At 41.5% G+C, this 13,314-nt stretch overlaps 1 protein-coding gene across 1 annotated transcript in view; it reads right to left on the minus strand.

Moving 5' to 3' along the window:
* Nell1 (neural EGFL like 1) overlaps positions 1 to 13,314 on the minus strand; it is a 990,534-nt gene that overhangs the window by 692,865 nt on the left and 284,355 nt on the right. The window lies entirely within an intron of this gene.

Raw genomic sequence — 13,314 nt, forward strand, 5'->3', positions numbered from 1 at the left:
CTTCTGGCTATTTGTCTTCAGTTCCTCTCTCTCTCTCTCTCTCTCTCTCTCTCTCTCTCTCTCTCTCCCCCTTTCTCTCTCCCTCTCGCTCACTCTCTCTCCCTCTCACTCCCTCTCTCCCTCTCTCTTGCCCTCTCTCCCTCTCTTGCTCTCTCACCCTCTGTCTCTCGCCCTTCCCCCCCCCCGTCTCCTTCCCTCAATCTCCCTCTCTCTCTTTCTCTCTCTCTCTCCTTCCTCTCTCTCTCCCTCCTGCTAGACTTTAGAACATACTTTCTTAGCTGATCTGGGGTATGAACATCCATCACATCCATCCTCCTCCTGAAATATTAATGTATTTTTATGGAATTACAAGCTATGTTGAGATTGTAGGAGACACACAAATAAGGTAACAAATATTCAAGATTTTTTATTTGATTGTATTTAACACATGTTAATACTTTTCTTATCCCCTATCCCCAATCCTTCATTCCTTTTTACAAAAGAACTATCATTCTGGGCTGGCCAGATAGTTCAGTGGATTAAAATGCCTGCTCAGGAAGACTCAGGAACTAGGGTTCGATCCCTAGCCTGCTGTGCTGGCCCTACCCCTGGGGCATACTGAGACTGGGCATGGTAAAGCATGCCTGTAATTCCAGTGCTTGGGAGGCTGAAAACAGGAGGATCACTATGAGTCCAATCTCTGTAATCAGATCCTGTAGACACTGTACTAAATATAAAAAATAAAATTAAATAAAATTAAATCAAGAACTACCATTCTATTTCCTATTATCTGTCCTTTCTTTTGTGCTTTATTCGTATTTTGAGTTTCTCTTATAAGAGAAACCATATACTATTTGAGCTTGTGTATCTGATTTATTTCACGTAACATTACAGTCTCATGGTGCATCCATTTTCCTATAAATGACTCAAGTGTCTCCTTCTTTCTAGCAGAGTAGTAGTACACTGTATGCGACACCATAGTTTCTTCATCCATCCATCTGTTGATGGACATATCACCTACTTCCTAGATTTATCTGTTGGGAGTTCTATTACTATAAGCATGGCTGTGCATGTAGCACTGTAACATCATATCTTTAATTCTGTCATGCAGATACATGAATAAATGGGTCAAAAGAAATGTTTAGTTTTATTGTTTTGAGGAATCTCCACACTGATTTTCATTAAGAGCACTTGAAAGTATTGCTATTATTGACTTCTTCCAGTATATCAGGCATCGTGCGTCCTAAGTTATACAGTACCTCCCTAAATCCCTGCAGTATCCTAAGGTTACTCTTACCGACAGGTTAGGAAAATGTGTCTGGGGTTTTACTCACCCATGATAATGAAAATGATGTTCACAATTCAACTCTAAGTTCACATGAGCACCACTAAAATAATAATTCTTCTGACATTCAAATACCTGGGGTAGGGGGCGGGGGAGACGGCTCAGTAGAATAAGTGCTTCCCTGGCAAGTACCAGGGACTGAGTTCAATCCCCGGTTCAGCAAAAAAAAAAACAAAAACTGGGGTATAAGCAATTGCTAGTGATTATTTTCTGATACTATTCATGATTACAGCTGTTCCCTCTTAGTCTAGATGTCCCTCCAAATTTTCATGCACTCACAGGTGGGGCTTTGGAGAGATGAGTAGACCATGGGGGTGTGTGATACTGAATTGGTCCATGGATGGGCTTAGCAAAGTTCTGGGTGTGAATGATAGGGCTTCTGAAAACAAAAGACCCACCCTGGGTGTGCATAATACTAATCAATAGGGGTGTAGCCTCGGTGGAAAGAAACAGAAAGAAGCAAGTTTCTCTGCTTCCTGCCTCCCCTACAATGGACTACTTCTCTTCTGTGACATCCCTCTATCATGTTGCCCTACCTTGGAGTCCGCAGACTATGAATGGAAACCTCTACAAACAATGAACTACAATAAGCCTTTCTGCCTTTGCCATGTAGGTGATAGGTGTTTTGTGTCTGCAATGACAAACTAAGATAGGTTTTGTTACCACAGATGTGGGGTCACTGCTGTGCTACTATCTGGCTATGTGGTTCAGAAGTCTTTGGAAATAATTTACAGGAGAAGTTTGGAAAGATGGAATCCCTGCTGGAGTAGCAGCCCTAGAATGCTGTGAGCTAAGCTTGATAGGAAACACTGCTTGGAACTCAGACAAAAAATTCTGGATGCAGGGCAGCCAGAAAAGAGCAGGCTCAAGTGGTTTCAATGGGGAAGAAGGATTCCATTAGCACCTGGACTCCAAGTCATGTGTGTTATGCTATAACAGAAAATTTGTCTGCATTTGATTCATGTCCAGAGACTTTGCAGGAAACTGAGTTAAGTGCTGTGGACTAATTAAGCTGGTGGGAAAAATTTCAAGGCAGTCTAATGTTGAAGCAGTAGCATGACTACTGTTGGGAAATCTGCTACATGTTAAGAATCAAGAACATTTAAAAATAAAAATCAAAGATTTTAAAAGTTATTAGTTTGGCCAGAAAGAAAGCTCTAGTAATGTGTGGTCTTCCCTGAGGATCAATGGAATAGATTAGAAGAGGCAGAAGCCTCCACATACACACTCAGCCACCTTATCTTCGAAAAAGGGGCCAAACATGCTTAATGGAAGAAAGATAGCCTCTTTAACAAATGATGCAGGAAAAAACTGGCTCACTACATGCTGAAAGCTAAAACCTGACCCAGGTCTATCACCATGCACTAAGCTAAAGTCAAAATGGATTAAAGATATAAACATGAAAACAGAAACACTAAATCTCCTGGAAGAGAAAGTAGGAGGAACTCTTGAAGACATAGGGTTAGGCAAAGAGTTCATGAACAAACATCAAATCACACGGGTAATACTTGAAAGAATTAACAACTGAGATCTTCTCTTACTGAGAAGTTTTTGCACATCAAAAGAGATTAACAACAAAGTGAAAAGACAACCCACAAATTTGGAAAAACTCTTGACTAATAAGAACTCAGACAAAGGTCTGCTCTCTAGAATTTATAAAGAACTAAAAAACATTAGGGCCCCAAGAGTTAAAGACCCAATCCAGAAATGGGCCTTGGAGATGAACACACACTTCTCAGAGTAAAGAAGCAAATAAATACATGAAAAAATGCTCCACATCACTAGCCATCCGTGAAATGCAAATTAAAACAACACTGAGATACCATCTCACCCCAGAAAGAATGGCTATCACAAATAAATCAAAAAACAACAAATGTTGGAGAGGCTGTAGGGGAAAGGGAACCCTTCTTCACTGCTGGTGGGAATGTAGACTAGTGCAACCATTACAGAAATCAGTGTGGAGACTCCTTTAAAAAAGTAGGACTTGAAATCCCATCCAAGCCAGCTATCCCCCTACTGAGAATTTTCCCAGAGGAACTGAAAATGTCATATCATAATGATATAAGCGTACCAATGTTTATAGCAGCACAATTTGTGATAGCCAAATCTTGGAAACAACCAAGATGCCCATCACCTGAGGAATGGATGAAAAAGATGTGGTATTTTTATGCAATGGAGTATTACTCAGCTATAAAGAATGATAAACTCAAAGCTTTTACATTTAAGTGGATGCCACTTGAAGATATACTCATAAGTGAAATAAACCAGAACTACATGTGTAAATATCATATAGTCTCCCTAGTATAAGAACTCAAAAGAAGAAATACAAATAGAAAGGTATAACACAATTAAAAGGAAAGCAAGAACTTGAAGATTAGACAATGAAGAAAGGGCAAGGAGAAAAGTTAGGAAACATGACAGGGGCAAAGCCATACATTTATACGCACAAGATGCATAAGGCAATGATCCTGAGAATGTTCAGCATGTTATTGAAACTAGAAGTTAATTGGTAGGATTCTCACCCTGACTGACTATGTATGCTGATACCTGTGAACTAAGCAACAGCACTGAAGTAAGCAATGTGTAATGGTAGGGTCATGCTTGGAATGCCTGTCATTCTAGTCTTCTAAATATGTACTGCTTGTCATATCATACCAATTACTGCTATACTGTCTCTCAAGTAAATGTTTGTTTAAAAAAAATAAAAGGGTAATAAATGAAAACAAGAGACAAGAAAAAAAAGTCACAGGACTGTCCTGCTACTGTATATGGTTAGATTTCTAAATTTCTGTATAAAAATATGCAATGGTTTATTCTTATTTTTTAATATTTTTTAAATTTTTAAATTTTTTTCTTCAAATTTTGTAGGGACTTAAAGTTTACATATCAATACATGATGAAAAATACCTGTTCCATGTTATGCCTAAGATGTTTGATATTCTGACAGATAGTGAGGTTAAGATCAACTGCCTACATTGTAGGGTAATAATAATAAGCTTCTCTTCTGGAATGTTAACAATCTAAATTTGCAGACCAAAAATTAGAGAAAAAGAAGGGCTGCAAGGACAGTCAACATTTTGGCCCTAGGCTTGCAAGGTCAGTGAAGACTCAGGACATAAGAGAACCTGTGCTGTAACATCATGTAACTCATTTGTGTCCCAGATTTTCTTATCAAGGAGATTATGGGGCCAAAGAGGAAAGTGATCAATGATGTAGACTGTGCCTAAGGAGAGTCACATGGAGAAAAAACTTTCTCTCAGGCTTTCACAGAAAGCAAATGGGTCAAGCAATGGCCGTGACTCATCCACATGGCTGACACTGACAAAGGATCTACAAGCTGTGGTACAGGCTTTCAGGATAAGTCCAGAGGGGATTTGACTGTCCTTATCAGATACAAAAGTTATATTTCTTGTTATAGAGGTCTTGCTTTATCTTGGTCTTTTTTTTTTTTCCAGAACCAGGGCCTTTGCATGCGCTTGCCAGGGAAGCGCTTATTCTACTGAGCCATTTCCCCAGCCCTATCTTGGTCTTAATCATCCAGCAGAAAAGTATAAAAATGAAGTATAAAAAGTAAACCCATATTAATATGCTGAGCTGTAAAAGGCTCAAGTCAACAACTTCAGACATTGCCAGTCCTACAAAAAACCTACTACTATTATGGACTACTGGACTATATTGGAATATTTTACTGAATTCACGTACCTACAATATTTAAATGATAATGGAATGCCCTTCTCTGAAAAACTAACCAAAAAAGGGGGATACAAATGAATGACCATTTTGTATCTGTATATTCAAAATAGTTAGAATAGAAATACAGCTGCATTCTCTTATTTCAACAAACAGAGAGATTTGTTTGAATTGTGTTTGTGGACAGGATATCATGTCTGCATCTTGTACAATGAATAATCACTAAGACAACAATATGCAATGCATTAATTATTGAAACTGTGCTAGCAATCTGCTTTAAAACTGTCTCATTGCTATTTTTTCTCAATAAAACTATTTTTTAAAAAAAAAGATGTGGTCTACAAAGATGGAACAGAAGAACTTAACTACTGAAAAGATGGGTAACAAAAAGCCACATAATGTGGAACTGCATGATTAAAAATTGGCCCAAGGGCATCACAAGAGCTAACAGGACTCCAGTTTTGGCAGCCTCAAAACTGCAAATGTCTAATTGTGGGTGTCGGGTATTACAGCTCAGCAACAAGAAGGTAATAAGACAACAGCCTTTCTATATTCTGTAAAACTATTTTTAAAATTGGTCCATTTAGAGTAAGTTTTTCATTCGACCAATCTGTTCTTACCAGAGATCAAGGACGGACCAAAACTTGTGCCTGCTTATTCATGGACAGTGTTCAGGAACATCTAGGAGCAATAACAAAAGTTCCTGGCCCTCTCTAAGCACACAGGAAATCACCTGGACCTCTCAGCGTGCCTCATTTCACCCACGTACGTCAGCACATCCAGTCACCTACCTGCACTCCTCAGGGCACCTCAGAGCCCACTGAGCCAGCAAGAAACTTTTGATCTTACTTCCCAAGCCGTGCTCCTCAAGTTCACCACGTCCACCTGTGACACCAAGGATCATCTCCGTCCTTGCTTACGTGCCCCTCCAGTGTGTGTGTGTGTGTGTGTGTGTGTGTGTGTGTGCACACGCAGCATGGCAGCCCCTGATGTCACACAGACCTCTTGATTCTCTGGCCTTCCACAGCATAACAAGAAAGCTCATCCTGATTCTCCACACTGGTACCATCTCTGCAATGAGCATCACCCCTTTTGCTTTCCTGACCCTCTCTTGGCTGTCTGTAATCCTTTTTCCACAGGAAAAGAATCCTTTAAAACACAGATGGGATTATGTCTCCTTTTAAAAATTCTTTCACAGGCCTCCCATTTTATTTAAAACACAAAATCTGTAACTTCAACCCAAGGCAACAAGCACTACCCTCCAGCCACACCAGCCTTCCTTCTTATTCCTCTGGTACTGCAGTTGCTTTTCTGATTCTGCGTCTTTGCAGATGCGTTCCACCACCTCAGGACGTCAATGCACATGTCCACTAGCAGAACTCCTACTGTGCAATTATGCCTTTAAGATTAAATATAATGTCCTCAAGGGGTAGCAAGGGGGTCTGGGCAGATGTTGCTCAAAGGGTACAAGGCTTCCCTTAAGCAGGATGGGTAAGAGACTGCATGGGGACTGTCACTAAAGTATTAAATTACAGGAAGCTTCTAGTACAGTAGAACAGGAGATCTAAACATTCTCACCACTTACACACATACACACACACACACACACACACACACAGAGTGTGTGAGGTGACTGATATGGTAGATTTATTTAATGATATAATAATGTATACATACATCAAAACACCATGTGGCAACCGTAAATTGTAAATTTTTGTATAGTTTTAAAGGAACAATAGCAACAACTATGCACACACAAGCACAAACTTGATACTCTATTCAAGGAAGACTGCTTATCCCCTAGACCTAAATGAGGCCAACTGTTCTCTCTCATGTGAGCCTAATCTTGTTTATAGAAGTTATCATAATCATGAATGGTGGGTTTATTTCTGTATTTACTGACGGATGTCTGCACCGCCACTAGAAGCTCACCTCTGCAGGGAAAGGGCCACATAGACCTGTTCATCTTGTGCCTCCGACAATACCTGGCACATTACAAGCATTCACTACCTGTTGATTTCACAACTAACTCCTCAGAGTCTTTCCATTTTAGAACTAAGACTATTTTAAAGATGAATACAATGAGTTTCAAAGAGGTTAATTCCTCTGCCTGTGATTATTCAACTAGTAGGTGATAAGTCAAATTAGAGACAGAAATGCAAAATGATTGCCCGTCTCTCCCAGCCCATGAGTCCATCCAGCTGTGATTTTAATCAAGGGACAATGGCCCTGGCTCAGGCAGACAAGAACTCTACCAGCCATTAGCGTTTTCCACTCCGTGACATACCCAGATCTGTCCAAAGAAAAAAGCATTTCTTTTGGCAGAGAACACTCCATTACCCTTCATTGTCTGGAAACTCAAGGTGAGAAGAAAAATAATTTGTCACACTCAAAACAGTGCCCATAGATGTCCAGACGAGTAAGACATATTTAGAGTTCATACTTAGGTCGTTCAAACTGAGAAGACACTTAGGAAAGAGAGAATCTTCTGAAATGAGGCTTTTCATTTTATGCAGAATAACTCCTCAGTTTAGTTCCTAGCAGAAGCACCATTCATTTAGACAATAAAAATTTAGGAAGTGCTCATCATGTACCCAGGTGAAGGGGATATTGCAAAAAAGCACCATAAACATCACAGACAGGTCCTCACTCACTGTACAGTAAAGCAAGGGAAACTGTGAGGGAGCACTGTGTCACAGGAGGGCATCATAGCACTGAGGTGAGCGGGGTAAGGTGCTGCAGGAATGTCACAGAGAAGGGCCCTACCAGGTACTGGGGAGAAGATGCCAAGGCTCAGTGAGGCCGACTGGTGAAGAACAGGAGTTCAAAATACATGGATCATCAAATGGCCCTGACATGTTCCAGGAAATCAATAAAGAAACAAATGCTGGTTGGATAAAGCCTAAACTTTGGTCTTCCCCTACTGGTCTTGTACTTAGAGTTCTTTTACAAATAGCAATAACACTATTAAAACTATTTGCTTTATTTAAATTCAGGTCAAAAGATGCGTATCATAAGTTCCATCTATTACCATGAAATCCCCTACCTCCTGCTCTCTAAGTCCCTCTCTTTACTCGTTATATTTAAGGAGAAAGTATACATTTATTTTGGCTCCTCTCTGGACTCTGCAGCCAGCAGCAGACACGCTTGCGCGGGGTTTACTCCTGTGACTTCTTCCACAACACAGAATGCAAGGTCTACTTCTGCTAGACAGCCCTGAGCATCACAGAGATGCCTAAAGTTGACTCCAGATAGAGAACCACACCTTCCTCTCAGCCTGCCCAGCAGGTCAGGTAGTTTACCTTTGAGATTACATACACAGACATTCTCTCTGCCCAGGGATTGGATACGAAGGACATAGCCCCAAGATCCTTCTTGAGAAATGAATTCCTTTATGTATTCCACAATGAAAATACATATCCTGGGAGACACCCAAGCTCCTGAAGGGGAAAACACTCTTTTTAACATTTAGGGGACAGAAAGTTGGGCCATCAGGACAAGCTGTTAAAGGCTAAACTCTGAACTCTCACAGACTCTGTCTTAAGAAGCAACTTATTTCTTCTGCAGTTATCAGCAGCGAAAGGTGCTGTCAAGGTCGGCTAGCCTAGCCTTAGACACAGTTCTCCCTGGAGAAATGTGTATTCTGGGAACTTCCCAGACTCACACCCCTTATGGCACCTACAGGGTCACTGAACTGACGTTTCCCTGAGATTACTCTCTCCCTCAGATGCGCCCTGCTCCTAGCTTCAGCGAGGAACTGTCTTCCCACTTGAGCTCCTCCCAAGGGGTCTTCATCAGATCCCATCCACCTATCAATTGGCAGAGGACATGTCCTGTCTATAAACTGCCAGTTGCTCTATCTGCAAATCAGTTTACACTCTCTTTAAGTGTTGCTTTTCCAGGTCTCTGTTCACCTCAAACACCCTGAAGCCCTCCCTCTAAAACCTTTTCCATTATAAATTCACCGAAAAATGTAGGGAAGACTTGAGGGGAGCACCGTACAGTGCTAAGATTCTGGGAGGATTTAACCAAATGGCATTAAAACTTACACAGCACAAATAGTCTCAACTAATTTCAGTCCAGGCCAGAAGACAAGACAAGTGAGCACGAATTAAAATTACAGATACACAGATCAGGAACAGATGTTAGAAGGAAATTTTCTCCAACACTGGAAGTCATAAATTACACAAAACCCTCCAAAGTCACTGGCCACCTTGAAGATACAATTAGAGCCTGAGATGGGGGCCAAAAAACCCTGAGAAATGCATGAGGAATTTGGGGGATGAGCTAAATGTTGGTGTGTCTTACAGGCGCATCTTGAGAATTCATGGTCAGTGTAGTTGGATTTGTTTTTCCTGTTTTCCTTTGCAATCTTTTTTCTTTTTTATTTTAGGAAAGGGTCTACAGAGTGTTCAGGGTCTCACTACTAGAACAGACTCCTAGTGACTGCCTGTTTACAGCCTCCCAAGACCTGGGATTACAAGCGTGCGCCACCACGCTCAGTCTCAACTGCCATCTCAGCACACTCCAGGAGCGGGGCCAGCACTGCAGGCCTATGGATCGAACCCCTGGCCCCTGCACTTGCTGATTCCTTTCCAATCTTAAAGTGAGAGCACAAGAAATTCATGAGAAATTTATTATTATTATTATTATTATTATTATTGTTGTTGTTGTTGTTGTTGTTATTTGGTGTATTTGGTACAGGATCTATGCAGCTCGGAGTCATACTTATCCTCCTGTTTTCAGCCTCCCCAGTGCTAGGATTACAGGCAAGCACACCACACCCAGTCTCGGTGGCCGGCTCAGTGAGCCCTGGGGGGGGCTGGCATGGCACGTAGTTCCAGGGATGAAACCCCAGTCCCTGTGCTTGCCTAAGCAGGCACTTAATCCGCTGCTCTATCTCACCCACCCAGCAATCTTTTTCTGCAGGTCTATGTTCAGGCCCTTGTTGCTCATTTCCAGGAAGGAGCACAGACGTCACTCTAGTGCCCTCTCCTCCTCTCCAAGTGGGCAGGCTCCTGCTACAGCTGTGACCTCAAGGTCATAAGGAGAATAAACAAATGTCATGCTGCCAGCACAAACTGACCTGACACAGCAGAGAGAAGCTGCCACTATGGTGAAGGCTGTTCCACGTGGTGGGGCTGGCACTGGGATCTGCGCCCCAGCAAGTGCTAAGTGGCCTCTCCCTCCAGTGTCCACTGCCGTTCCCCCTTCGTGTGTGGTACCCACACTGTTCTATAGTTCTCTCTCTAGGCAACCTGACTGCACCAGCAGCCCCACGGGAGAATATGAGCAAGTTCAGCTGGTTCTAAAGAGAAGGGGACTGAGTTACAGCATTTGCAGGATTTCAAGAGTCAAGGTACCTGAGGCTCAGTTCTGGATATCACTTCTGATAGCACACCATACAATGTAAGTCACAGGAACTTGTTACTATTCACATTCAGCCTCAGATTTAACTCCCACAAAGAAAATAGTCCATGTAAAACTACAGGGCTGGGGATACAGCTCAGTAGAAAAAGTATTTGCCTGGCAAGCACAAGGTCCTGAGTTCAATCCCCGTTACTGCAAAAAATAAAAAAATAAAACTACAGTCTATACCATTCACCTTGAGTAGTCAATGGGAAGGGGGCAGTAATCATATAAAAAGACACACATGGCACTCAGAAAAACACTGCTTGCATAACAAAACTAACCAGTTGTAAACTGAGGACACCAGCTAAAACTGAGCAAAATGGGATTTTAGCAATATTTCACATAGAAAGTATGTAGATTCTATAATCTTGTACTAAAAACACCACCAAAGTCACTGAAATGACAAGGACACTTGGGAGGACTGGAAGCACAGCTGGGTGATCAAGTGCTTGCCAAGCAAGCACAAAGCCACAGGTTTAGTCCCAGTACCACAAAAGCAAAGATACAAACTCACTGGCAGGACAGTATCTTCTTCCCTTAATTGTCACCTACATTTAAAAATCAATTCGTAAAATATAATCATTTGAATGAGCATTAGTTTTTGAAACAGAAGAGCCTTACAATACTGTATCATCAGCCTCTTGAGAACAGACAGACAGCGGCAACCGCCAAGGCAAGAGCCCTGATGGGAACGAACCCCGGAAAACTTCCAGCTCCTCAAAAAGGTTTTTGACTTGGAGTTCTGAGGAATGATACCCTCAAGGGGCAATTTCTTTCACACTAATGAAATGATGCTTGGGCTTCTACTAAATATGCGAATTGAAAGGTCTTCAGTGCAAAGATCAGAGAGCCCCAGCCACTCGGGTTTCTGTGATCACTACCTCCAGGGTGGCAAATGTCACAAGGTGACACCACAGTGCTCTTCCTGAAATACATACCTCACCTCATCCCAGGCCTACACTTCTCTTATTTGCCACCTGCCAATCTGGGGACAATATCAGCCCTCAGAATAAATGAGACAGCCTCTCCATGTGCAGGAGAAAAATTACTTTACATAGAAATTGGGGGTTTCTCACCTTATCACTATTTTCTGTCTTAGATAGCGGAAAAGGAGGGAGAGTAAGAAAAATTAAATAATTTGCCTCAAAAGAAGTCCCTGAACTTTTTCAGTCTTGCTAGAATAGTAACTGTCCCTTCTTCTGAAGGAAAAAAACAAAAATGAATTGGAATGAAATGACCAAATGCCAGCAAAATTCAAAGGGGAAAAGAGGTTTCACACAAAATTCCAAGACTACTAAGTTACACGTAAAGAAGTTCTTGGAAGATAAATTGGAATGGAGAGAAATGAACCAATATCAAGCAGTTTCAGGCAATGGTACTTTGAGCTCACCGGGATTGATGTTTTGTTGTTACTGAAGCTGTAGGGTTTTATGAAACAGAGACGCTGACTGCCCAGGTAAATGTGTCTTGCATTTTGATTGCCCCATATGCAGAGCAGGCTCGGGCACAGGCACAAGAAGGAAGTCATGGTGGTGAAAGGTGCTAACTACGAACTTAGCAAAAGTAATTCTTCCTTCATTCCAGTGAACTGTGAGATGAGAGTAATACAGGGGAAATGCAAGAGAACTCACGGGCCTAAAGGCCTGAGTTCACGTGACTTTCCACAAGAAATCCCTCTCCACTGTATTTGTCCACAAAGCCACATTCCAGTTGCCATCAAAATGTGCAGTTGTCAAGGAGGACAAAAGAAACTCACTTATCCTCACATCGCTCCAGAGAAAACAACAGCTTCCCAAATGAAGTACCCGTTGGTTGGAAGAGAAAGAAACAGATGAAGAAGGAGAAGAGGAAGCCCCTGCTTCACAATGGCTCTCAACCAAATCTGTGAGGCCTCACTCCTTTTTGTCACTTTTCTGTAGTTGAGTCAGGTTTAGAAGAAGCCCCTAGAGTGCTAGCAGCGTGACCCCTGTGGGTCTGCTTTCCAGAGAGGTGTGACGTCTCTCAGCATCTCTATTGATAAAGAAGAGCATGACAAGTACTAGCAGAAGTGGTGGCACCTGCTCAGTTGTAAATTGGGTTAGAGCGATGAAATAAATTCCTCTTGAATTTCTGTGGCCTAATCAATGATTCAGCTCTAACGAAACCATAAATCAGAAGGGATTTGCATAAACTGAGTCCCACATGGCACCTCAACAAAGAGTGAGTGATGGATTTTGCATTAAATTGTAAGGCCCACCAGACAACATTATTGGTTACCAATAAATGCATCTGTCTGAAAATTCCATGCAACATTTAGGTATTTGCAAAGCATCCCATCTGAGAGCTTTCTCATAGTCATAAAAGCAGATAAATGAGGGCAGATGCTCCCTAGTGAAAAGGACAGCGAGTCCCTGACTCTCAAAGCACCAAGATGTCCTAAGAATGTTACCAAGGCAGAGCTCTCTCATGACCAACCACAGACAGAAGTAACAGCTTAAAATAAAAACACACCATATGAACTATATAACATTTTATATATATATAAATGTGCTAGGGGAGTGGTTGGCAAGTAAGGAAGATAGACAGTGTAAAATGCAAGGCTACCTGAGATAAACCACAAGGCTGCTCTATCCTTCTAATTTTAAAAGTGTGGAAGTCCCATCAAAGTGGATCTAACTGGAAATCTGAGAAAGTGAAATTTTGGGAGTGAATATTTTTTAAAATAATAGCTATCAATTTACATGGACTCAATTTTAGGACTCTAAACAAATTCTGAGTTCTCTTTACCTATCTAATTCTGTTTGAGTGAGAATTTCAGAGAGGAAGAAACACTTGAGCTGAAGAAATAAGAATATATTTGGAGACAAAGGGAATTCCAGGAAGAGGGAGCAAAAACATATATATATATA

This window comes from Octodon degus, unplaced genomic scaffold (assembly GCF_000260255.1).
Source record: "Octodon degus isolate 3935 unplaced genomic scaffold, OctDeg1.0 scaffold00159, whole genome shotgun sequence".
NCBI classification, from domain to species: domain Eukaryota; kingdom Metazoa; phylum Chordata; class Mammalia; order Rodentia; family Octodontidae; genus Octodon; species Octodon degus.